Source organism: Prinia subflava, chromosome 9 (genome assembly GCF_021018805.1).
Source record: "Prinia subflava isolate CZ2003 ecotype Zambia chromosome 9, Cam_Psub_1.2, whole genome shotgun sequence".
NCBI classification, from domain to species: Eukaryota; Metazoa; Chordata; class Aves; order Passeriformes; family Cisticolidae; genus Prinia; species Prinia subflava.
This window is the reverse complement of record NC_086255.1, coordinates 23,509,239-23,536,324: the sequence shown is the minus strand read 5'-3', so window position 1 is coordinate 23,536,324 and position 27,086 is coordinate 23,509,239. Positions and strand designations below refer to the sequence as shown.

The 27,086-nt window shown below is 40.1% G+C and overlaps 1 protein-coding gene across 6 annotated transcripts in view; it reads right to left on the bottom strand.

The window, feature by feature from the left end:
• Positions 1-27,086, bottom strand: part of ZMIZ1 (zinc finger MIZ-type containing 1) — a 339,556-nt gene that overhangs the window by 227,095 nt on the left and 85,375 nt on the right. The window lies entirely within an intron of this gene.

Sequence of the window (27,086 nt, the reverse complement as noted above, 5' to 3'; positions counted from 1 at the left end):
AGTGCCTGCTCCAGCCCAACAGTCCCCAGCCAGCTGCAGCCAGAGTGAACCTGGGGCTGATGGACCCAAACCAACTGAGGTTTGCGATTTGCTATCGTTTCACAAGTGACCATCGCAGTCCCGGCTCCTCCCAGGCCGCAGCAGGCAGCAGCACATCAGACTGCCTCTGTTTGTGGCAGAGGACTGAGCTGCCAACTCACAGGCACAGGATAACAAGCACGATTAATCTTGGCTTAAACGGAACCATTGTTCTGGAGATTGGACATCTCTTGTAAAATCCCATTATTAAAAACCATTCGCCATCTATTCCCATAGAAACTTTTTAGTGTCTTTTGTTCTATTTTAGGAAAAATTTTCCCCTTCCCTTTTCCTTAAGTCCTATTGTACTTACAGAACCTTAAACAATAATCCACTCAAGCACAACCATGGAAGTGGCTTGAAGGAACAAAAGCTGCTTCTGGCATAGCCAGTGCATCTGACTCTCCCTGCATACAGCTGCCTGTACAGCCTCGGCAGATTTGCAGAGCACCAGCATCTACTGATTTCCCTCTGCTCCTCCTGTGTGTTGGATACAAAATAAACAGTAAACATGAGGAGTCTACTCGAATTATACTTGCAGCATCAGCTAAGGGTGCAGGTGAGTCACAAGCCTATCTTGCTAAAGGAATAGGGAGAAGACTGAGCATAAAAGAAAGCAGTAGGCATGAGTAAGACAAACAAAAAAATTAAAAATTTAACTCCAGGGAGACAAGACAGTGGAAGCAAAGTGTCTCAGGCTCTGCTAAAGAAGATTATTACACATCTAGCAGTTAGCACCCACCCAAGTAGAGTGCCATCAACCTAATTCTCAAATGAGACTAGCAGAACTGCAAGACAGGATTAGACATGCTTGTTTTTAACCATTCTTCACTCTCTCTGGTGGAATACTATCAGCACAGCATTGGCATCAAAATTACCACCCTCCAAAACGTGCAGAGCACATTTTTCAATTTTAAATGTAGCAGTTATATCATCTGGGGTTATTTATTTTTTAATATGAAGTAGTATAACATATTTAATCTGTTTTGAGAAAAGAAAAAATTGATTTAGTGAGCAGTTCAAGGCTCTCCCTGGAGACATTCAACCACACTCAGAAATCTGGATATAAGTTAAGACTTCGCTAAAGTCATTTTAATTGTAGGTCATAAGAAATGTCAAGATATAAACCACCAAGGAATACTAAAAATTAAGCCATCATCTCTGAGAGTAACAAATGTCTTATGTTTGGCAGTAGAATAATTTCTAAATCCTTAGAGCATTACTACTTAAGGACAGTAGCAGAGCAAAGGGCTTAGAAATACATGCAACATGTGTGCCTTATTTTTGCTGGGGGGCAGAACCCAAAACCTGCATAAAATGAAAAAATACTGGAGTGAAGGAAACTTACACCACCACCAATAAAAATGTAGAGTTTTATCTTTTTCACTTTGTTTCACTACACTGAACATCTTCTGTTAATAAACAAGTTTTGATTTCTTTTGGTCTGAAAATATTCCTCACTATGCAGTATGGAACAGAGTTGTGAATACAGCAACATGTTGTGCAAAAACAGAGCGCTAAAGTGAGGAAAGCTGGTTTGCAAGAAAACTTTAAAAACAAACAAACAGAAACCCACAAAGCCTTAGACCACTTCTAGAGTTTTGTGCCTAGGTTTTACAAGGAAAAACTCTTCATTTTTTGTCGCTAAAAAGTATTTCTTAAACAGGTGTTTTCCTGTAGAAGGTACACCCCAACTTCTGCATTTTTGAGCTGGATCCACCATTTACTAAAATCCTTTTATAGAATTTAGCTGAGATCCCCAAAATTTTCCTTTGCCCACCTACCTCAAACAACAATGGTAAGAGGGCTCTGACCTTAGCAGTTCAAAGTGAAAAACCCTCCAGTTTAACCTTGTTAAAACCGAGGAAGTTAAAAATTAAGTGCATTTTCAACACCAAAGAACAATGTCTGAGAGCTCTTACTAGAGTATCTAAAGAAAGCATATAGAAACTATTTCATTCTCCCACATTCTCCTGAAAGTTAAAAGCAATGTAAAAATCAGGAGCAGGATTTTTTTTACTATCTCCGCCTAATAACCTCTTAAACTTGATCAACATACAAATTTCCTTCTTTGCCCTTACCTTCCACTCGTGAGAGTGGAGATGAGAAGGCCATTTCCCTGCTTTTAGTTAAATCAGAATGGAACTCACCAGTGAACAGCAATTTGAACAGAAAGCAGTTCAAGTGATGTGAAGACCCATATTAAGGGAAACAAGCTCATATATGTGGAAGGAAAAAAAAAAGTAATTTAACATTCTATATTGCTGCCAGTCAACTCAATTACAAATACCTCTCTTGTTGGGTTTAGCCACTGTCCCTAGCAGGTGAGCCAAGATTTATGGGTGAAATTCCATTTCTCTAAATGCTAAGGTAGGCATTTCACAGAAGTTTAAATCTATCCTCTGCCAAGTCCATTTTCTTGAGTGCCTGCACATCAGCTCACTGAATACCCTAACTCTCTGCTGTAATTCTTAGCACCATGTGTATCCAACCCCACGTCTGCACAGGGTGCAGCAGGGGGGCCATTGCCTGCTTTGCCTGCCTGAGTGGTGCTGTCAGGGCAGGGAAGTGAAGGGCAGGAAAGCTGCAACACTATGACCCAAATAAGATGCAGGCAAACACAATTTTAGACATCCAAGCCTTTAATGCAAATTAATGTCATAGCAATAAAAGCTCCAAAAGGAATAATTGCACAGATGTCTCAGAGGAAGAGTTGTATCTTGGGATTTAATAGCTAGAAGCAGTTTCCCCCATCTTCTCTTCAGGTCATTTGGTTTCAACAGATAGTGTTCCTTGCTGTCTATCACACAAGCTATTACACAAGTACTCTCAAACTGGTAGCCCTGGATCCCGGTTTTCTGGTCCCCTGGAGGGCTGCAGGAGCCTTCCCCGATGCCAAGCCCTGCGAGGCTGCCCATGCTAAAACTCGAGGTCATCTGCAACATCAGAGAGGCAGCGTTACACAATTCATGCTCTGCATGGACATCTGAGCTGGAAAGACAGCTATTTCAAAGCAAGATGCAATTTGCCTCGAGATCCTCCAAGTTTTACTGCAGGCTGTTCTTGAAATCTTCCACTGATAGCATTTGCAAAACTGGAATTAATTTTCTGTGACACTGTAAGAGGGAGGGAGAGACCCTAAACAAAACCCCAGTCCTGCCTCACTGACTTCACTCCTTATATCTGCACAAATATCCACTTGTTTCTCCGCTGTCCTTGAAAGCCCTTTCTCTGCAACACACCAAAAGCTTTTAACCCATACTGAAGCCACTGTCATCCAGCCCCAGCTCCAAACGGGCTCTGCCAAGCCAAAGCCACCACTCTGTAAGAGGGGAACCCTGGAAAATCTTGCCCAGACTCGTGGGGATGTGGCTGCCACGGCCAGTCTGTCCCTCCACCAGGGACGAGGCTCGCTGCAGCCCCGCCGGCCAGGGGCTCGTACCACACCTCGGCTTCACACGGGCGTGGGGTGGTCAAGGAAAATGCACTTTTTACAAGAAAGGGGACTGAGCTTCAACAACTGAGGCAAACAGTGCCCTCTGGCAGCTCCTCTCCCGGGGTGGGATGGACATCCGAGCAAGGGTGAATGAGAGGGAGAACAGCTGTTCAATGAGTGAGTCACAGGACTCGGCTATTAATTCTTCCTCTCAAGAGAATATGCCCCATTCCAGGCCACCCACCTTCCTATAAAACAAACAAATATATAATGGAGGTCAGGGAGGGGGAGCTCAGTAAGAGGAAAGGAACAAACAAAAAAGAGGAAAAAATAGCCAAGTGTTTAATATTTACATAAGAATGAAACGTTTCACTAATTATATAATCAATTTGCAGCTATTTTCCTTAAATTTCTCAGTCAAACCCACAGATTTGAAGCACTTTGAACTGTGCTGCACCAGTAATTGTGGATGAATATTTTAGATCAGTCTTGAATCACTGTAGAGCACACACCAAATGAACTAATAAGCTACTCATGTGTGGACTACTAATGTATTTTCTAAAATCAGTTGAGTTGGCTACTGGTAATCTTCAGAATGGCTTAGAAAAATCTTTAGTTCTACTGTTTTATTAAAAATACCACTCCATAGCCTGGGTGCATTAGAAGGGAGCTGGCAATACGCAGCAAAACCCAAACAAGTTTTAAAGATACGAAGGAAGAGTCAGGCATTTCACGTGACCGTAGCCAGCCTCAGAGAGTGACCATGAACAGTGCATTGCCCAAGGTTTTTAAAGGACTACTGCAAAGCTCCACACCCCCGCCATCTATTTGATATTTATCCCAATACAACCATTTATGGGCAGTCATTTTAAATCACATATAGCAGCATATCGGTTCTGTAATCTGACAGATGTGTTCCAGTTTACAGAAGCATCTGTTGAGTCATCAGGACATCAGAATAGTTAATTGCACTTTGGGGATGCTCTTTCAGAGATTAAAAGTTGTCTTACTTCAAGCAAATTTTAAGTGTCCTTATAGATTAAATTCCTTTTTCATATACAAAATTAACATATGTACCCACACTCCAGAGAAACTAATGTATGAAATGTAAAGAATAACTTCCCTCAGGGATCATCTGTTTTCTTCCGCCTCCTGTGCATTGCCTCACACTGTGCTCAGCAATATGGAACAGAAAACAAAAATACAACTTGAATCATGCATGATTCTGAAACATAAACTAAGACATGGCCCATACTGTCTGGACAAAAACTACAGAAGAAGCTGCTTTGGGTCAAGAACTTCTACAAGATGTCTAACAGCTAAAAACTGGGAGATGATGTCTATTTCTTTTTTTGGCAAAACGCTTGCAATTGTATTTTGAAGGGTTTTTTACTGTTTATTCTAAAAGGAATGTTGAACAGGCTGTACCTTTCACCACCACAAAAGTATGTGAGAAACCAGGAGAACCACCCACAAGATTAAACACAGACTGACAGACACTGAGCCATCCTCAGCTGAAGTTGTACCAATTGCTTCCTATACACAGCTGAGAACTGGAAGCAAGCAAACTCCATTCATACACATAATTGAATATTTGAATTAAAAAGAGTAATACTTGTGAAAGACTCCTACAAGTTTTCAACACGTGTGAGCAGATGAGATCTTCCCCATGCTTCCAATCTGAGTTTCCTTGCAACCTTCTGGCCTCCACAGCACAGGAGGATTAAGAAAATGTATTTCTTAGAAAGATCTATCTTATAAACTTTGATTTAAAACAATTTAGCATTGGATTTTTCATTTTATTGGTGTTTCACATAAACAAACAAACCCCAAAAAATCAAAAAAACCCAACAAAACCAAATGAATCAGTCAAAAAAGGTGTATTTGGCTGTTTCTCAGAGGTGATTGAATCCATCTGGTCTGTATCTCCTGAGCCACAGGGATCCCCTGGTTAATTCAATGAGCTATTTGGTTTCACTCATAAAGCTGAGGTGCAAGTGCATAAGCAAGAGCACTGTGCAAGAACACAGACAACAACACTGCATCTGGGCTTTGCCTCCTATAAATCCTGAAGTGACAGCACACCTCAGCCTAAGTGGACTGTTATTCTTTATTGTGGAGCAAATCAAACTTGAAGTGAGAGTGTAAAAGTTGAGACAAGCACTGCAGTCATGACCGTGCTTTAACAAAGTGCCATACTTCTGAAGTTACAGCATATTCCCTTGCTGCTAAACCAAACTGAGATTGCTGTCTCAGTTGCATTAAATTATTAGCTAATTAGCCCTGACTAAGGACAACAGTATGTTGATGCTGGCAAGCTGTGAAAAGAACACTTCAGCAAAGAAGATCAATAGCATTTTTTGTCTGGCTTAGAATAAGAAAACTGCTGGCCCAGGTTATGAGTTTAAGCCATTTTTCATTTGGCAGACAAGACAGGACCAGTGACAGATCAATACAGTAACTTTATGATAGGCTGCTGCTCCTGCAGATGGCAGGACCATAAACAGGCATCATTTTTAAAGCCTGAAGCAATCCATTACTTGGACAGAAACCACCTGACCTTTTATAATATTTACACTTTTCTATCGAAAAAGGAAAATTAGAGAACAAAACAAGGGAAAATCAGCACAATTAGCTGTCCTGCAAGACAGAAGAGAATATTGCTTGTTTGAAAGTCAGTATTTAAAGTAACAAACTTTGTGCTATTTGGGAGATCACATTAAAGCCACAAGGTTGGCACCAGGGAACTACTCATCCCTTCAAAGAGAAAATGTTATTGGGGATCACATCTTACATGATGCAATTTTCTTATCTCCTGGTAATGTGGGATAACAAAAGAGCCTATTTATTAATCTTTAAGGAAAAAAAAAACAACCCAAACCAATCAACCCCTTTAATGTGTCATTAAAACATTAAACCAGTCCGATTTAACACCTGCAATTACTAGGCAGTTGAGAGAATTCAGTTACAAATGGGCAGCTATTTTTCCCAAATTGCAGTGTACACACTGTAGCATTTGCACATACAGTTTCTTATTCTGCACCAGCATTGGGATTGTTGGGATTGCCTACAGCGTTCCGCTATTTTAATAAAGGCAAAGCAAAACAAGAGAAAGGTTTCAAAATTCTAGAGTTTTTTATGGCAAGACTTCTAGCTGAAGAGAATGTAAAGGACAGCACCTTAATAAATTATTCAGGCCACATCCTTGGATAAGGACCCAGGTGGAGCATCTGGCCCTATGCTTACAGTCTTCTCTTTACTATAAACATGAAATAACCACAGAATATGGTGAATCAATCATACAACCAGCTTTCCCCTGCCTCTCTGTCTGAGGCTGGTTTGTGTCAATTACTACAGAAATATCTGCTTAAGCAGGAAACTAATTTTACAAAAGCACACTGGGTTCATGGGCTTTCATCAATACTTTTTGGTTGCTGCTAGTAAGTAATTAACATTAATGTCAACATAAAAGATAGAAGGAGGAGGAAAGTATTAATGAGCACAATATAAAAACTGAGCTGGCTGCTTCTTCCCCATACAGTAGTGCCATGCAACCGGCTCCTAGTCCATGACTGAAAAATGAGTTATTATTAATTTGGTCGCTAATTTTACTTTGCATGATGTAAGCAAACAGCACTACATTTTCCCCTTAACGAATGCCAATTATACACAACATTAGTTTAAAATACAACAGAATAGCACACAAACCAGAAGTCTTTTGACTGGGCTCACTCATGCTAAGAATAACTTGGCACACACGTACATGATGCTAAATCTGCCAGTGATTTGCTTCGCTCCAAAACTCCCCCCCCTCCACATCTTCTACACGATCCTAAATACATGAGGCCGTGTTAAAGCAGGAAACCTACGTATTGCACCTATTTTTAAAACAAATTGAATTTCTCTGAACTCAAACGCAAGGGATGGTTTCAGCAGTTTCACATTTATAATCTCACGCGTTTTCAGCAGGCACAAGGGCTCTTTATTCCCAGCCGTGCACAGACGCTGCCTGCCACATCTGCCAGCCCACAGCACTTGGGCTCAGCCCAGGGACTCTGTCAGCCTTCTGCAAAATCACTGGTGCAAACACACAAAGCAGCAGCCCACAGCTCTGATTCGCAGGACACAAAATATCCCTAGAGATAACGTCCCCAGGACCACACTAAAAAGACACTAAAATTCAATGGCTTTTGTCATTTTGTTTTGTGGTTTTATGATTTTTTTTTTGTACTAGGTTTTTGTTTGCAAACCTCCCACTCTGCAACATTCATAAGTAAAACAAAAATTGCAGCACTCAGAAATAATTAGTGATGCTTGTGACATTGTTGCAATTTTAGGATAATGCAAAGCATTTAATTCATGCCATAGTATGTGGATGCAGGCAGTGACCTCAGGCTGGCTGCTCCAGAGCTCTGGTTCAGCCTCAGCACACCTGGGATGCACATCCCATTTCAGCTGACTGCCACCTCCGGGAGGGAGGGAGGGCACCTGGGTTTGGCAGAGCTTAGCTCCTTTTGCTGAAGGCAGCAGGGATTATGTAACCTGGCACCGGGCTGCTCCCGGAGAGAGTTCACAGGGAGGCAAGGGCTGTGCCTGAAGTGAAGGGGAAGAGAGCTCTCACCATCAAGTAGGGGACAAAGCCATGCTCCCCAAGTGGTTGTAATTTGCTTTTTGGTCCAATAATGCTTCTGAGCACACGCTCATATTTCCACTTATGCTTGCTTTCTTTTTTCCCTACATCCTATTGCATCAATGATCCGTTACTCCAATTCCTTTTCAGTAAGGTCCTCACAACCATGTTGCCCTTCTGCTATTTTTCCTCTGTCATTGTCAAGATGCAAACTAAACCCTTATGCCTAGACCACTCCCTGCAGATTCCTGTTCTGTCCCTTCTTCCATCAAATTCCCTGGACTTTTTGTACTGAGTTTTAGTCAGTAAGGACATTAACTCCCCTTATTCCTATTTTACTATTAAAATGACATGGTTCTTGTCTGAAGATAAGAACATGTAAACAGCTTTATAGAGTTTAACATAAGCATCAATGAAACCTCACTGGAGGACCTCAGCAAGTTCTTGTTGAAGAAAGTGTATACAAGTGACAAATCCACAAATACAAATTACCATGCAGCAACTCTGCTACTTTCATGAGGTTAATCAAGTTGTAGGGAAAGAAAACCAGGCTTCCAACATCATATCAAACTTCCTTGTCATTATAGTTCCAGACTCCACATTAGCTATAAAAACCATAAACAACACCTCATTATCTATTTTTCTTTCCTAGAAAAACCTTGTTTGAAAAGTTATGTCTTAGCACTTGCTTCACATTCATTCAAAAAAAAACCCCAAAACCCAAAAGCGCCCCAAGAAAACATCTTTGTGTTTTGGAGATTGCATTCATGTGAGTGATATTCAATATTTGCTAATGTAATAAAAGCATAAACTATTAGTTGAATAGTAAAGCATTTGTTAAAGACATCACCTCTTTATTATGTATAGTATCACAATGATATTTATCTCCATGATGGTGACCACAACGCAAGCTCACAACACATATAATAACACAAACAAGGAAACTCAAACCAGTGCATTCACAATGCACATTGTCTGTGCCACCATCCACCAGAGCCAATCCTTTCGAGCATAATAAACTGAAGGTATTATAATTAGAGAGTTCATAATGCCATTTAATCAAGTGTGGAGCTGGAGCACAGTGCGTTACATACCAAAGACAAAACCACATGAAGCAGTACAATGCTGAATGCCAGAAAGGGCACACATATTCTTCAGAGAAAATAACCACTTACTACAAAGCCATGTTTGTTTTCAAGTACTCAATCAAGAGTTTGCATACTAGGCAACTTTGCATCATGAAAACAAGTTATTTCATAAACTGAAAATGAAGTAAGACCACAAAAATGTCTTTAAATTATTACAGACAGAAACCTCCAGTTTCAAGTTCTTAACTTGTGAATTTATTCTTTGTAGTTTCCCTGGAAGAATTAATTGCGCTTCAACAATATAATAATTGTTTTTCTACTACAGCTTATTATTTACAAAGTGCTCTAAAATAACTAACCAGTTTCTGTGACACCTGGAGCAGCCTCCACGTAGTGAGGCTGAGACAGTGGTATCCCCAGCCATCAAGAGAAGAGCAGCAAGGGCCAACTGAAATCAGGAGTAAACAAAAGATTTTCCATAATCAGCCCATTTTTCTAGGGGTCACATGCTTATCACAATCAAGGTAAGGCTGCAAATGCTTTTTCCTGTGTCTCAAAACTGGACTGGGAATTACCCTGATTCTCTCCCATGAAACAAAGCATGCTTAAATAAAAAAATAAAAAAATTAGTCAGAACTCAGGAACACCGCCTTGCAAATGGGAAGGATCAGACTCTGACTTGCATGATTTAGATCAGGCTCCTGACAGACCTGAAGGATCCTGCAGATCTGCCAGCCCAGGACTCTGTTGCTGGAAGGCAGTGTTAAAAATAAGACGCTTGACACGGCCAATATATCAAGCAGCAATTTAATAATTAATTAATTAACATGGTAAAGTGTGAGCAAAAAGGCAGCGCTGGGTACAGTGGTAGGGGTTTTCCCTTCCAACTGCACACCCATTGCTGGATTTGATGGTATTTTATTTGCTATATTCATACATATTCATAAGCTTTCTCAGCAGTTTCCATTTCTAGTTTTAACGTCACAATTCAATACCTAACAGCCATAAATCTATAGATTGTCCTGTATAATTCTATAGACCATTGTGATCTATTCTGATATTTCAATACTCCAGGATGTACTTCCAGGATATGTTTTTCTAGGTGGTGGGATCTGGCTTCCAGATGTGGGGTCCCATCTCTATTTTCAAGTCCATCAATCTCCAATGCTGATGTCCAGTTTCCCTCTCCAGGAGCCATAAATCAGTGAGCTGAAGTCATATCTTCATGTCCAGGATGTTTTCCCACCTTGTGTGAGGCCTGAGCCCCCTCCTTATTTCCTTCTTTTGTCTAAAAAACCTTTTTGCACTCTAAAACTACAGTTTAAAATTCTTTAATACAAAGCAAGCTTCTAAAGTTATAATTAAAGGACACTTATTGCAGAATAACTTGAGACTTATAATAGATAATTGCAAGCAAAAGATTTATTCAAAAACTTCCTTCCATGCTTTCCTCAGCTGTTTATTAGAACTCATCTTTATAACTGTCCCATGGCTGTGTTCCACCACTATGATTACACAGATTTTCTTCATTTCCCTGACACGAAACATAACTTTGTATTTCACAGCAGCAGTGAACACAGCACACAAGGAAGGACCCTAATGACAACGGCTGCAGATACTGCTCCTTCCCTCTCTGACACACCAGAGATGTCTGGCACTATTCTTTATACAAACACAGACTACTCCTGTCTAAAGCACGTGTTTTCATCATACCATAACGTTTTTAGGAAAACTTTAAAAATAGTTCCCATTTTATGTATGGAGAAACATGCTTGACAAACACAGGAGCACTGCCACTGAATATTCCAGAAAATGCACACGGGAATTGGAGCACAAAGTGTTATAGACCTTATTTTGATCTTGATTCGGGAATGTCAGAGGCCAAATATAATTTTTCATTACAATACATAATAAAGAACAATAAATATACCTAATATTTGTATCCAATATATCAGGTAAATCTAAAGCCACACAAGCAACAGTTGAAAAAGTCTAGCAGAAAAATGATGTGGCAGCACAGAGCTTCCAAAATTACTCATGGGCAAGCAAGAGTCTTCAGACTGAAGCATTATTTAAAGATTTATTACATATATAACAGCACATTCTCAAATGGCTGCAGATCAAGAAATGAAAAGGTCTGAGCTGAAACACGGTCTGATTTAAGAGCCATTAAGGTTGCAGAAGAGATTCCCACTGGTTTTAGGCAGCGGCGGGTCGTACCCTGCTCACACCACTCCGCATTTCCCGGCCTTTCAGCGTTTGTGTGACACATTTGTGTGACACATTTGTGTGACACATTTGTGTGACACATTTGTGTGACAGTTCCGCCCTCAGCCGGTCCCAAAACAGCCAGGCCCGACCTGCCCGCGCACTCACACCGACAGCACCACACTCCCAGTGGCCAGGAAAGGCTCTGCAAGCTGGGAGCAGATTTTACCATACACCGTGGAGTCCCACACAACCTCTGCCATCTCCAGAGAAGCACTCGAGCACAAACCATTTATATTACCATATTTTCAGAGTTTTACTGACTAGTTTCTTCCTCCCCTGCCCATCATGCTCAAGTCCTTTTTCATAATTGCATGTTTAAAGCAAGAAAGCCACAGAGATCACATGCTTTTATCGCTTATTCCCAAACAACTCATTAATTTAAGAACTTGCATTGATTTTATTGGGTCATTTACACATTTAAAATACTTAGGCGCTTAAGTTCTGTAGGAATGAGTATGCCAAAATCTCTCCTATTGTCATGAAAGGGAAATTAGATGTTTGCACATCTGCACTCTAAAAAGTATTACTTGAAATATGGGAGAATGCTTAAAAAAGAAAAATGCAATTTGAAGTACACAAAAAAAAGGCAGGAGAAATTGTTTAACCATCCCTTAACAGACACACACCATAATTCACAGCTTTGAAATGGATGAAATAAAAGTCTACTCTTTATTAGTAGATATAAATGTTTGTCACCTTAATTTCCAATATGCTATTTTTCCATTACTGTGTGGTATATTCCCAGTTCAGTCTGGGGGATATTAAGGCACACGATGTTAAACATGTTGAGGAACATGAATCAAGTTGAAATGCTGCAGAATACTTTAGCCACAAGCTGTAGCTCCCATGAAACAGGACACAGTTGAGATAAAAATCATGCTGTTCTAATATCCTTGGGGATTTATCCTGCCAGCGCTAACTGATAGTTTTGCTTATGAGAGACACTGGCAAAACAGAGCAGCAATAAAGACAAAAGGTACTTGAGATCCCTTATTGAAGCAGGTAATTTTAATGAATGTTTAATTCTACTGCTTTTGACTGTGCCACGATACTAACCTGTTTAGATTCCCATCTGTTCCACACTGCTTCCATGTGCAGTGTTGACTCCACACACATCCCACAGGGCCATTCACACCCAAGAGTATGCTGCCTGTACTGATTACATACCTCAAATGCCATTCATGTCTGTCTTCTAGAAAGTCTGCAGCACCTTGTTTGAAAGTCAAGCTTTTTAAGAGCTGCAAACTAGCAAACTCAAAACTCAGCACCTAAATCCAAAACTGAAAGTTCCTATTTTTCTGTATGTTCAATAGAAAATTTTAATTTTAAAATTTTACTTTTAAATTTAAATTTATTTTCTCCTGCTCTATTAATTGCTATCTAAAATATTAGCCCTTTATTTGCACCATAGTTTCTTGTTTATGCATCAAAGTCAAAACCAAATGCACTTGTTAGACATGGATTAAAACTATTCGGCATCCACTTCAAATAAATGAGTGTTCCACACCTAAATGCATTGCATCACACCTCCTAATTTTTTTATTTCAGTCATTTTAATTTTCCCTTAGGCAAGACACTAGAATAATCACTTTATTATTACAATCACTTACAATGACCCTCAGAAGGTGACAGCATTTTATCCCATTTGATTACATTAGTCTTAATAGATCCTAATGAAAACACAACTAAATCCTTTTTCTTATCACTCATTCTCATTACTTGCAGCAGTCACTATAACTTAACTGCTCAAAGGGTTTTAAAGCACACACAGAGCACAAATGAAAGAACTTGCCTTTCAGATACACCTTTTATTTAATTCACCGAACAAGTTTAGGGAAAGTCTAAAAATGAATTCCCCAGTGTCCCAAGATAGAGCTGTCACATTGCTAGGTGGGGTGAACCCTGTACAACACTGACAACACAGCAGAGCCCACAGGAGAAAAGATCCAGGAAGGCGTCCACCCCAGAGCTCACATTCTAAACAAAATCAAAATGTACCTGGAAGGGCATAAAAGAAAATAAATTTGACTATTATTACTGACTGACATCTTGTTGACACCACAGAAGTACTGAGTTGTTAGGTGGAACTTGAGCTGAGCAAACAGGGAAAGGAAAATCTTGTAAGGAAGCGTGTCCCATGGGCAGAAGATGATGCCAGCAAAGGAGTGAAGAATGTGATGGGGGCAGCAGGTGGGCCGAGCATCAGGACTCACACTACAGAGAGAACAGCCTTCTGGCAAAGATGGTCACCTACAGGTGCTCACATCCACCGTGCCTGGAATTGTTCTGGCAAGCCAAACACGAATGCACAGCTCTAGAGGGTGGCTCTCACCTGTATCTCCCTATCTGATGGCACCTTTAGGAAACAGAGGTCCTGACTTGAGAAATCAGAGTAGCCCACAAATGAGCCAACTGTGCTGAGATCTGGTTTGACTGTGGAGGTCAGGCAGCTCATCAGCCAGCTGCTCTGCTATGTAAGTGTAACGAGACACTCGCAGCTTGCTGCCCCTCCCGTGTAATTGCACTTCTTGTCCTTTGTAATCATCCTCACCTCTTCTACGCTGCTGTAGAGTCACAACTAATCCTCCCAGGTCCCACTGAGAGGCAGGCAGAAAGTATTACCATCTCCATTTTGCAAATGGAGAGAAATATGTATTACCTACAGGAGCCAGTTAATGAGTGCAATGACCTGATGCACCTCCACAGGCCTGGGAGGATTCAGCCCCATGCTCACCAGTGGCCAACTCGGCCACCAGAGGTCAAGTTGTTTGTCAAAAGCCATAGGGCACTATTGGGAGATACAGGATGAAAACCTAACAGTGCTGGAGGGTGCTTTGTTCTCAGGCCACTGTAAAAACCACATCCAGTAAATACCTTTGGCAGGTTCGTTTGGGATTTTTTTCCTGGAGTTTGGGGGCCTAAAGGGTTTTTTGTCATCATTTTGGCATTTGTTAGTAAAACAAATCCATAAGGTACTCCAATTAAAAATAAACCACAAGTTTTGCTACAGTTTCTCAAATAGAGGAGAAACTACCCATAGTTTTATTGATCTTGAAAACAAATACAATTAATACTTGTTTTCTGCAGCATCCAGAAAATAAAATGGTAGCTACTGCCAGAAGAGAGAAAGTGACTTATGAATGAGATGTGTGAAAAAAAGAGGGCAGCAATGTATAAACGACATGATGGATATACAGGAAATAATGAAATGAGAAAGTAGCATGATATCTTCTTTGTTGTTACAAGGCCACAAATGCCCTGGTAGATGGAGAAAGTTTCATTAGCCATTTTTTATTATTTTTAAAGTCTCAAATTAAAACTGGGTAAATTTAAATAGCTATCTCTGTGTTTAAAGCCAAACATGATCATAATAACAAACCAAACATCCAAACTTCCATGGCAATCATGAAATAACATTATTTGTTCCTTAAACTCTTCTGCAATACTTGATTTACATTTTCCATCTCTTATGGATTCAGCACTGCTAGGAATTTTGAGAATAGAAAATGATCCTATCAGCTTGGTTTAAATACAATTAAATACAAGGTTTTAAATACAATTATCAACACAAGGCCAAGAGTGAGGTTGGGGAATTGACGCCACATTATTTCCAGATCCCCTGCTATTGTTCAGTCCCTTTTCAATGTACATTGGCCCCCAAAGTAAGAGTTATCCAGCTTACAGCCCTGCACTGAAGCTGTGTCTCATTCGCAGGTAACATCCACAAAGCCATTTTAAGACAGAGTTGATAGTTTTAGCCAGGTCCCCAGACACAAACATCAACACAGTGGCTAACTAGATAAACTTTCCCCCCACATTGTCTTTATGCTGTTGAGAACTTTTCCATCCTTTGCTAAAGTTCTTTTTTAAAACTCTCTGCTTGAACAAAAAGCAGAATTTTTCATGACCCTTACAGGAATCCTCTCCAAACATCTTAAATTTGGGTGGGAGGTAAAAGGAGCGGATTTACCACAAGAACCAAGCTGAACAGCCAGTTGTTCCAACCAGGCTTCCCTCTGGTGAGGCACAAGCTAGAACAGCACATTTCCCCTTTTGCAATGAACAAACAGTCCAATACCTGCTCATCTCAAGCATCTGAACAAAAAAAAAAAAGAAGGGGGAAAAAAAAAAAAAAAAGAAAAAAAAAAAAAAGAAAAAAGCATGATGCTTGTTTATTGGTTGCTTATTTCCTCTGCTGAAGGAAACTCAGGTTTCATGGAAGGCACTGAGGCTTATTTTCTGTTTGTGGATGCCAACAGGATCCATTACTGTAAAGTAAGATTGCTCTGCCTATATTTAAAAAGAAAAAATTATTTGGCTTTGGAAGTGGATACAGGATTGAATATACCTTACACAACTGAACTCAGAAGACATGAAGGTGAATTATGTGACACTATGTATCTGAAATCCAACATTAACATAAAAAATAACTTTCAGATAATCAATCCAGCTTGTTTACTGAACTACCTGGCTAACTGCCAAAAGACAGTGATTTCAAGGGGTTTTTATAGATTCACTCAGAAAAACAAAAATCCATTTCCTAGAATAGGGCTCACAATTCACCAACTCCTTAAGACAAATGAAATGGATCAGAATTGTACCTTTTTCAAACTTTGGATACACAGCTTTACAGACAAAACACATCTCGGGATAAAGCAACTCGCCTGTTTACAATACCTTTCATGTCTCCACATGCACAATTTGCCTACCAGTTTTTAGGGATTATGTAAATAGTTATTAACGTCATGTGGTTTTAACTACTAGGAGAAAATCCCAGATAAAATTGCTCACCAAATGACCTTTATAGCTTTCCTTTAGCACGCAAAATTAAGCAAGAAAGTCATGTAATAATCATATGTGCTTTTTAAGTAATATTATTTCAGAGGAAATGTGTTCTTTTTAAAGAAATACAGCTGAGTTGCACAAACCACTAAGGTTTGCACAAACCACTAAGAAATTCAACAGACAGATCAGAAGACACACTCCAAAAAATCTAGCATCAAAGGGCATAAACATAAAATATTTCCACACGTTTTAGGGCCCCTAGAAATTATAACAGCAATCTCCTAAACTGATCTCTCCACTCCCACTAATGATCATTCAGTACTGCAGGGATCTCTGAGCCACAGTGCACTTGGATCATTCTTGGAAAATATAGCACATAAACACATTTTAAAAGCTTGTTACAGATACAAATATATGTATACCACAGGCAGTTAGAAGTCTACTAGGATGAAGAAAATACAGAATTTTTGTTCTTTTTTTACAACATAAAAGTTTTTGCTATTTCTAGCAAAAAGAATTTTGACTTGCAATTGTAGGACTGTAAATGAAATTCTTTGTTTGTTTGTTTGTTTGAGGATTTTTTTCTTTCCAGCAAGTGGAACTATTTCGGAACGAAAACTGAGGAGTGAGGAGGGGAAGAAAAGCAAAAAAGCCAAACAAACCACTCTGGGGTACTTTGAGACAGCAGATACACATTTTCCAGCTCCGGTTACCTTGTAACAACACTGAAAGTTTCACTTTATTAGGATGTCAGACTGACAGTAGGGTAGAAAAGGGCCAAACACTTATCAGGTAAGGGCATGGCTGTGATGTGAGCCCAAGCACAGCTTGGCAGTGAGCACCCAACCCCAGCTACTCAGGAGAATGGCACACGCAAGCCTCCTGCCTCAATTTCTCCACCAACAAAATTCACCCACCTCACACCAGAGCCCTGAAAAGGTTGAATCATGTGTGCAAAGTGCTTTTAGAACAAAAGCACACTTTATTTCTCTCCTTTCAGCAGGCAGTCAACCTGGCAGAAATCTGAGTAGCCGGGAGCTTCCCATTGAGCCAGTGATAAAAGTCACGCTGCTCCTGCGAGCTGTGCGTGACCCACTTCTGCACCCGAGCCTGCCGCGGCACTGCCGAAACGTCGAGGAGTTTATCAGCGTAAAACCCAAATGTTAGGGGGGCAGCGGATTAGTGGGGACAGGAAAAGGCAAGATTTATGACACATAAAAGGTGCTGCTTATTCAGATGAAATTTATTATATCCCATTTGGGTTAAAATATCACATATGTATGAGACCTTAATGAAAGCATGATCCAGACGGGAGCGGAGAGAGGCTGAGTGAGCTGCACGCTTGTGCAGAAGGAATTCGCTCCCGAAGCCTGGCAGGCAGAGGCGTGACCAGCTGCCTGTCTGCCCGTGTGCTCATGGCCAGCATCAGCAATGAAAAAACAAAGATCCCTAAGGCCCTGGAAATTAATGGAAGTGAATTGTGGAAACAAACCAACAAAGGAAGATGTATCAAAGGTTTCAGATCTATTGGGTATTAGATGTTGTGGGGTAAAGGCACAATGAATCACAGCTGATTAGTGCTAAGCCTGGCTCTTACTGCCTGCGTGCACAGCAAGTACCAAGACACAAACCCAAACCCTGTGGGATGCTTCAGCAGTTTCCAAGACAGAAATGTGAAAACAACCATTTCCATAGAAAGGGCTCTTCCACATATTATTTAAACCAAGGGGGTTTAGCCTATTCCATCCCTTGCACAGGAGGCTTGGAGGAGGCTTTCCCTTACCCTTCCTGTGGATGAGGCATGGATACCGCTGCCCGTTAGTTGCAGATGAAGGAGTGGGAGGACAGCAACTGGATCCTGTTCAGTCCCATTAACCATGCAGTGGCATAAGCAGAACTCAGTGAGTCTGGCCCCTGCCCGTTCTGCTGGAGCTGCCAGTGACTAACCAGGCAGGACACATGTACACAAGCCTGTATAAGATGCACTACAACTGGACTGCTGTGCCGCCTTTTCAGGGGCTTCTTCCCACACTGCTGCTCCACCACCCCTCGTCTGCCTCTGACCAGCACAGGACTGCACAAGGGAAGTTTGCATTTACAGTGTGCTGCTGGCATCACTGGTAAGGAACAAAAGGCAGCAACATCAGCCTAGCTCATTTCAAAAATTCTGAATTTCTTCAATACCATATTTTCCCTCTAGCTCCCTTGGCAAATACAACACATGCTGCACACACCTTTGGTTCAGTTTGTACTGCTAGTGCAAGAAAAATTTCAAATACCGAATTAAGGAAGTCATGGTTCAAGGTGCCTGTTATCAATTGGCTATGTCATCAAGAAATATTATTACTGAATATTTATTTCCTAGATTGAATAATTATTAAATATTTCTAGAAAGCAAGATAGCTGTCTTCAGCACCGCTTAACTAGGAAGCCTGAAAGCATGGCAGCACTTACAGGAGTCACTCTTACATCAACAGCTCACACACAGTGTTACAGACAGCTGAAGCTCAGAGACCTGCAACAGCACTGGGAAGGCTTCCCCTAGCACTCACTGGCATGCCCTCTCATGTCTCATCCAAAAATAAAAAAATCTTCCTCCATTTCTCATCCTTATTGCTAAAAAAAATTAAACCACAAAAAGCCAGGACATACATCTCTGCAGAACACAAGACCGACAGTCAAAGCCAGAAAATTCTAATTCCCCTCATTTTGAAAGAGATGAAAGATTTTGAGAAAATCCATTTGAGGAGAAGTATTAAATCAATATACTGTGTTTGGCTTATGCCAGTTTATGAACCTCATACTTTGTTAAACTTGGAAGTTGATATTAAGTGTTATTATTGAAGCAAGTAAATATGTGCAGTATTTTCAAACAGTAAACATGTAGCAAGCTCATAAACCAAGAAATATACTGCATTTGTAAACAGCATAAAGAAATTGTATGTGTATATTTCTGAGCATCTAACATGAACTTTCACTTCAAAAAACCTAATTTCTCCATATGGACACTCATAGATGACTGCAGGTGTAGTTAGAGCTCTGTGTAACACACAGGAGAGCCTTAGCAACAATGGTCAGAGTTTAGGAATTCCTGAAATGAATGTGTCACAGACCATAAGCCTTCTTAAAATGCAAGTTAACAACAGCTAAACTGTATTAATGCTTTTACATCATTATTTTCTGAAATACAACATATGCTTACTGTACTGAAAACAGGAGCTTTTCAGAAAACAATGAAAAGTCTGGTCCAGTGAGAATATAAAAAGTACAAGAAACAAGATGTCTTCGCATGGGCAAATATTTTAAAAAAACCACCAAAACATAACAAAAAGAAATACCATATCAACCAGCAGTAGTCTGTTATCCTTTTTTTAATACTTTCATTCATAATACTGGTTTCTAGTTGCTTTGAGTTAGCAAACCAAATGTATGACTTCACCATAAGCTTCATTGTAAGCAATGCTTACATCTCCTGGAGTCTGGTGGTTATCCGAGAAGGCATTTTCTAGAACATGTGGCCACTGAAGCAGTAACAAGCAGCAGAGAGAGGATTTTCCTCCAGATACAATTCTTGAACTAGCTTGACTTGCTTTGTACAAACATCTTAAGTGGTGATATGGTAGGAAATGCTGCCTCTCGAGTCCAGGTGAGCACCACGGTACCATTCCCAAACGCCTTCAGAGGGGCCAGGTGTCCATTCCTGGCCAGATCCCCCATTCCCAAACACCTTCAGATGCACCAGGTGTCCATTTCTGGCCAGACCCCCCATTCCCAAACGCCTTCAGAGGGGCCAGGTGTCCATTCCTGGCCAGACCCCCCATTCCCAAACGCCTTCAGAGGGGCCAGGTGTCCATTCCTGGCCAGACCCCCCATTCCCAAACGCCTTCCGAGGGGCCAGGTGTCCATTCCTGGCCAGACCCCCCATTCCCAAACGCCTTCAGAGGGGCCAGGTGTCCATTCCTGGCCAGACACGGGCTTGGTGGCCCTGCCTTGTGCTCTGCACTGAAATGAACAGCTCGTTACCAGACCGTGAATTTTCACCAGCCCTTTTAAACTCGCTCGAATTAGCAAGTGCCCCTAGATGAGCCAAGGTGCAACAGGGACTCACAGAAGTAGATGCTGTGACTTGTGCTAACGAGACAGAAATAGCAGCATGACTGGGACCCGAGTACATGATATGACACGTGCAGCTGTCTAAACAGCTCTGCTGCCACTGTCACTGCGTGCTAATGGCATTCCCTTCTGCTCGGCCTCGTCTCTCCGCTTCGCACAAGTGCTTAAAAATTCAGGCCCTTCCAGCTCCACCTACACTGAACTACTTACTTAAGCAAATAGGAAAAATAGCCACACAACTGGTTGAAATATCACTCCTTTGGAAAGGAGTGGGAAAAAAAGCTTGGATCACATTGCAAAAACTTCCATACCTCTTATTCAGGTGTATGAAAGAAATGGTGGAAAAGAAAGTAGTAAGAAATAAAAGCAGGTACATCTTCTATAGATTAGCAATCCATGCAATATTGTGAAAATATCAAAAGGGAAATTTCTGTTTACCTGTCATCTCCTTAAGAACATATTTCACTGGGTAAACTACTTAGTGGTGAAGTGCTGCATGCATTTTGTGTGCTTTTATGTCTGAAGCATCTTAAAACAATTTCAATCACAAGAACACGAATTAGAAATATCCCCAGTAATTTACCAGCCCAAGAGATGTATGCTCATGGTGCTGTCATGTATCTTAATTTTAAAACCTTGCATTAATTTCAAGGGAAGAAACCCACAGTTTTTGATTTGAGATTTATACTCTAATTGCATTGTAATCCCAGCATAATTTTGGATGCAGCACTTCTGCAACTTCAGTTTCTTCTTCATAGCACCCATGCAACCTGTAAGATGTCAAGAGCAAAAAATGTCAGTCGAAAGACCTTTCTTCTCTAAGTGATTATGTGCCCCTACAAAAGACATTACTCCATGCCAGAAAAATCCAGCTCAAATCATTTTAGGAGGCTTTGGGAGCATACAGGTTTGGTAAATTCTAGATGGTATCACAGGAACTTGGACTCAGACTTCTATTTTAGATTCTAAACTGGAGAGAAATTTTAGATAAATGAAGACAAGAAAAAACAGAAGCTTATTTGTGATTGGATTGTGGCACCAGAGTATTAGAAACCAGCTAAATACAGTAAAATAAACACCACTTTTTTACTAGCCAGCAAGAAGGATGTTAAACCAGAAATTATCTACCTTGCTAGCATAAAACATCTCTAGTGAAATACAAAGCTTTTCTGGGTCTGTCACCTGCCAGATGGACTCTGCTGTCCACAACAAACAGAAGAGCTCCCACCACAGGCACCAGTGATCAGACACTCAGAGCCATCAGTCACCCAAGAGCAAAGCAGGCACTGCTGTGCCCTCTCCTGAAATGTCCACATGGCCAACAGAAAGTGTCTGCTCCCAACCAGCCTCATTGTGGGTGTAGGGAGGAATGACTCCAGTCAGCTTTTGCAGACATGAAAGAAAGTAGAGATGGTCAGCCTTTGTATGTGAGGGCTTTTTACCAGCTTTAAATACCATTGATTCAAAGGAAATTAAACCTAGATGTCAAAAGCAACACAGAAAATCACTTCCCAAAAGCAAGCATTTCTTTCACAGCATATTGACAAAGCACCAAATGCATTCAGAGCCCACAGAAATGTAGCAGGTTGAGGACTTACAGATTCTTGTTTAAAAAAAAAAAAAACAACAACAAACCAAACTACCTCATGTGTGGCTTAAAAGGGAACTGCATATCTAATATACCATTAAAGACTGTATAACCTTTATATCTTTATACCTTTATAAATGTCTATCTTTACAACCTGCCTAAAACTCAGGCAGTTAGAGAAAAAAAATAAAAGCAATTTTTATGCCTGCCAGCCTAATACAGAAGTCAGAGCCAAAGATTCCTACTTGGCCTCATCTGCAGGAAAATTTTATATCCCATGTGAGGAGACCACAGTCACCCGTGCATTGCCCCATTGAGAGCCATGGGCATTGCCCACTGCTGGCAGTGCCAGGCACCTGGGCAGGAAGGACAGGTGAGGGTGGAGAAAGCCACGTTTGATGGAAACACTCAACATCTGTGCAAATTAATGAGTTCAACTTAATTATCTCCCAACAGAAAGATTAAATAGGGTGCAACTGGTGATATGAAATCATCCTAATGGGTTCCACTGCTTGAATCCACCACTCATCAAGCTGAATTGATTTTTAAACAGTGGAAATTCAAACAACTCCCATGAGAAAGTAACACAATTCCCATCTCAATCAAACACATTGTAATAGTTACATATGAAATGTGATTTTTCAAGAGGGAGAGTCGATTATTTCTCCATCTTTCATTCTTTAGACCTGAATTGATGGTATTATCAGGCAATGCTGGAATACCAGCACACACTGAGGATGTAAAGTGTACAACCACACTACGAAGAGTATTTTGCAAATAACTCAAAAGTGCACTTTTAAATAAAGGCTGTGGCTAGGTATTACATGCACTCATTTTTCAAGCAGGACAGTTAGCATATTGTTAAGGTCTTTATAATCCAAATCTCCTAGAAATCAACTTGCAAGTATGCAAATTCCCTTAAAGTAATTTAAGATAGCAATTAATTTATATTTAATAGTATGTTCCCAAAGCAAATATTTCATATTCTGCTGCTAATTTTGAGTATCCAACTGAGCTACTTCAAGTGTACCCAAACGTAGAATGTGTCATAAATCCTGCACACAGTTTTTACTTCAGCATGAACAATTTTTGAGCAAAAATCACTACTGAGTTCAAGGAAGCCCTGATTTCAGAAAAAAAAAAGACTGTGTATTTTAATTAAAAGACCCCCCACTGTTGTACAAAACTAATCCCCATCTTTTCACATGTACATGAGAAAATTTCTACATAAATACATGAAATATCATACATCCTTTTGAAGATGTTTTTTCTGCCATGACCTCTGAAGACAGACTTAACTTCAACTATTTCCACTTGAAAAAGATATTAAAAAATATGTATCTACAACTGAAAATAACTATCTAGACCTGAGATGCTGCCTGACAAGTCCTATCTCAGACGTGATTAATGTGCTGCCGATTTGCCAAAAGAGGGTCCATTTATCTGCTCGGTGGGCAAGCAAACATTTGTGAGAACAATTGGTATCTATGCAAGGCAGGCACAGACTGAGTGGTCATCAGGTGTTAAGTAGCAACTGACATTTTAAATGGAATCCAAGGGCTGTCAGCATCAAAGGGTCACTGAACTGGAGCAACTGAAAGAAAGGTGAAAGAAAGACAGGTAGAGGGAAGGGAGCAAATGGAACAGCTGGATGTCTTCTCAGTGGTAGTTCTGTCTAATCTGATTTTTGCTAATCAATACCAAAACAATAAAGCATTTCCAATATTGGTTTTCTGTAGTAATTCTTCATTAAATCATACTTGCATGAATGGAAATCAAATTTACACAGCTTTAGAGTGAGGCTCTCTTCCAGGTGACATCAAAGACTAAAACAGGAGGGGGAAAAAAAGGGAAAATAAGAAAAAAAATTCCACCCTGTGCAATGTTAAATACCTAACAGGAGATGACAAATCAAATGGGAATTACTGTGGTAAAAACATAATTAAAAACTTGATTGAAGTTAAACAGAATTTACATAACACTACAAATTAACTTTATGCCGAAAGTATTCACTGGGAAAGCAATAAAAAGACATTTCATTAGTAATCTATATTTAAACAATATGTACAATAGAGTTGTTCTAATGAGAAATGTAGTGGTTTTAATAACAGCAGTTTCCAATGGCTGCCAAGAGACACTGCTATCATGGAGATCTCTGCACATAAACAAACAATCTCTGGCAACACCGTGTGTGGATCGTAGCCCTGAGACTCGGCACGGGTTGGTGCTTTAGAGTTTCTTGTTATAAATTAAGTGCCTTAAAAACCCTGTATGGTGGGCTACCCATCATACTGGGCCTTCTGATTTTGTGTGAAGGCACAGCCCAATTTTAGCAGGACCAGGATTTCTGCTTTTCTTAAGTTTTCCTTCTTAAAAATGTATTACATTAAAATGTTTTCAGAACTACACGTCTGTTGCTATGACATTTCATTCCCATTCCTTTAGAGACATAAACTATTTGTGATAGCAATGAAGAATCACACTGCAATCATTAACTAAGTCACATAACACTAAATTACTGGTAAAATAGTAATACTGAAAATAGTACTAAAAGCACATTAAATACAAACTACCCAGAGGTGTAGCATTCACTCCAAATGCTAATGACAGAACACAGAAGAAATGAACTACTAAAATCCCAAGATGGAAACTTCCTACAACCCATGATGGAAAACATAAAGACAGTTCATCCCAGAGTTCAGAAGGAATCCAGAAAGATCCCATTCCCTTAATGATGTCTCATTCTTCCTTATATGAGTCAGACATGTTTTGGTCTTTTTCAAGCCACAGATTCTTCACAAATTCTGATGGAAGTTTAACAGGCTCATGGCAACAACCCTTGGTCATCTTTTAAAAATAATTCAGTTGTCTCCTCGGGTCACCCAACCACAATCTTAGACCCTTGTCATAAAACCAGTGGGGTAGTTCACATCAATACTGTTTCCACACTTTTACTTTGTATATCTAGTGGCAAAGTCTACAATTTCCAAAAAGGACTAAGCAGCCTTCAGGTGCAGGTAGATACTCCTGACAGCTTCTGACTAAAATCAGGGTTTTGACACTAGAGACAGCTTGTTGCCTGTCTCTACTGAAAACACTTCAAGGAAGTCCAACCTGGGCAAGAGTAACTCTGGAAGAAAAATAATCAACCAAGAAAATTCATCAGATTCTCTGTTAACAAGACTGAAACATAAAAGCTTCTTCTGGCGCTTTTTGACCTGACCCAACTATTTTTGTACCTTTCCTGTAAATAACTGTTGTGTGCTCTGGTACTATAAAGTAGGATCTAGTAAAACAAAGTAAAACCTACAAAAGCAACATTTGATCTGTGTCTTGTCATGACAAACATCAGAGAGCTGCAGGTGAAAGGGAGCACTGGATACTATGAAGCTATAATGTTGAAATGGATGCTGCCTCCAAATGCACTCCAGAATATTGAGAATAAGACTCTATTCTCCTTTGTTTGACATGTTTCCCACCTAAATGAAAGGATTTATGTGAAATGGCTGTAAGCCAAGTAGTTTATTTCCCAAAGTGCCCCAAACACAAGCCCTGAGAGCAGGAATCAAGGGAGGTGCTCTGCAGACTAACCTGGAGCCTGCAGAATAAGGAGCTCTTCTGAGACATGGAAATAGATTGCAGTTTTCTGATTACAGCTGGACTACTGTGCTCACCGAGAGATTGTCTACATGCACACCCCCAGGTTTGTGGTCTGTGTTATAGGAACCAATATTTTAAATTTTTATGCCATTAGACAGGTTGTCAAATGTACAAGGAGATGTTAATATAATCATAAACAATTTGTCTGAGACATGTTTTCTTACCAAACTGAGTTTGTTTTGGGTTTTTTGTCAGTAAGAAATAAAACAAGCAAATGGTGTTTCATCCTGCTTTGGCTGCTGAACTACACTAAAAAAAAATCTACATATAGATTAATTTCCTCACTTTTGTTGAAAAATTTGTTGATAACATTTGTTGAACACTCGTGCACTGTGCCAGTTTCACTGTTCCTGTCCAACCCCTCCAAGTTTTAGAATTATTTATTTCTCTAAAACATGCATATATTAAAATAAAATAAAAAAAAAAATAATAATAAAAAAAAAAAAAAAAAAAAAAAAAAAAAAAAAAAAAAAAAGCAAAACAAACCAGACCACTCTATCTTGCCTAAGCACATGAATACCAATGCCATCTCCACAAATGGGTTTTCTTGGAGTAGAAAGGAGACAGCCAGCTTACAAATCTCTCTAAGCAGATGCAAGTCAGGAAAGATGCACAGTGAGTAACATGACAAATCTCACCAGAATCTCTTTTCTGGCAGAGCAGATCCTCCCCAACTTGTTGTGCCAAGGCTGGATTTCTCCAACTGGCAGAGAAGGGCAGGAGGAGGCACATTGTCCTGGGGCTCACCCGGGAGCAGTGAGCTCAGGAGAAAGGAATTGCCCCATCAGTTCCGAGAAGAGCATCGACACACTAGAAAAGCAGGCTGCACTCAGTGCTTTTCCTTTTTTAACACAGTGTATTTATACACAAGAGAATGCAGCTCACATGCAGTATCGACCCAGGTTGGAGAGACTGCACTTTCACCACAGAGGACACAGAGAAGGCACACGTTTCTAAAAGCTTTTTCTATGCTAGCCTTATTCTGTACCCTGAGGACAATATGCAGTCTAAAGGGGATTCTGGATTTCGGGGCAGAATGACTTAACTAGACCTTGCAGTGGGAATGAAAAATATTACAAAAATGTGTTACAGTAAAACCCACAGGTCTAGCCAAGAGTGCAAGTCCATTGTGTTATGCACTGTGCAAACCCATGAACATGAAAAGGCATTTCAAAAGGCCTGTAATTCAAGGAATAAAGAGAGAAGATCCATAGTATTTTTAAGGCCACATGTAAAAATACAAATGCCCAGAAATATACCAAGAAATGGGTTTTTATAAAGTTGCTGCAAGCTTTATATTTTCCTTTAGATGAAAATTACCAAATTAATTATTCTTATCTGTTTTTTGAAACTGAAAAAAGCTGTGACTTTACTTACATATGTTGTTAGGAAAAGGGATATTGGGAAAAACAGAGACAATGATTAGTGGGAAACTGG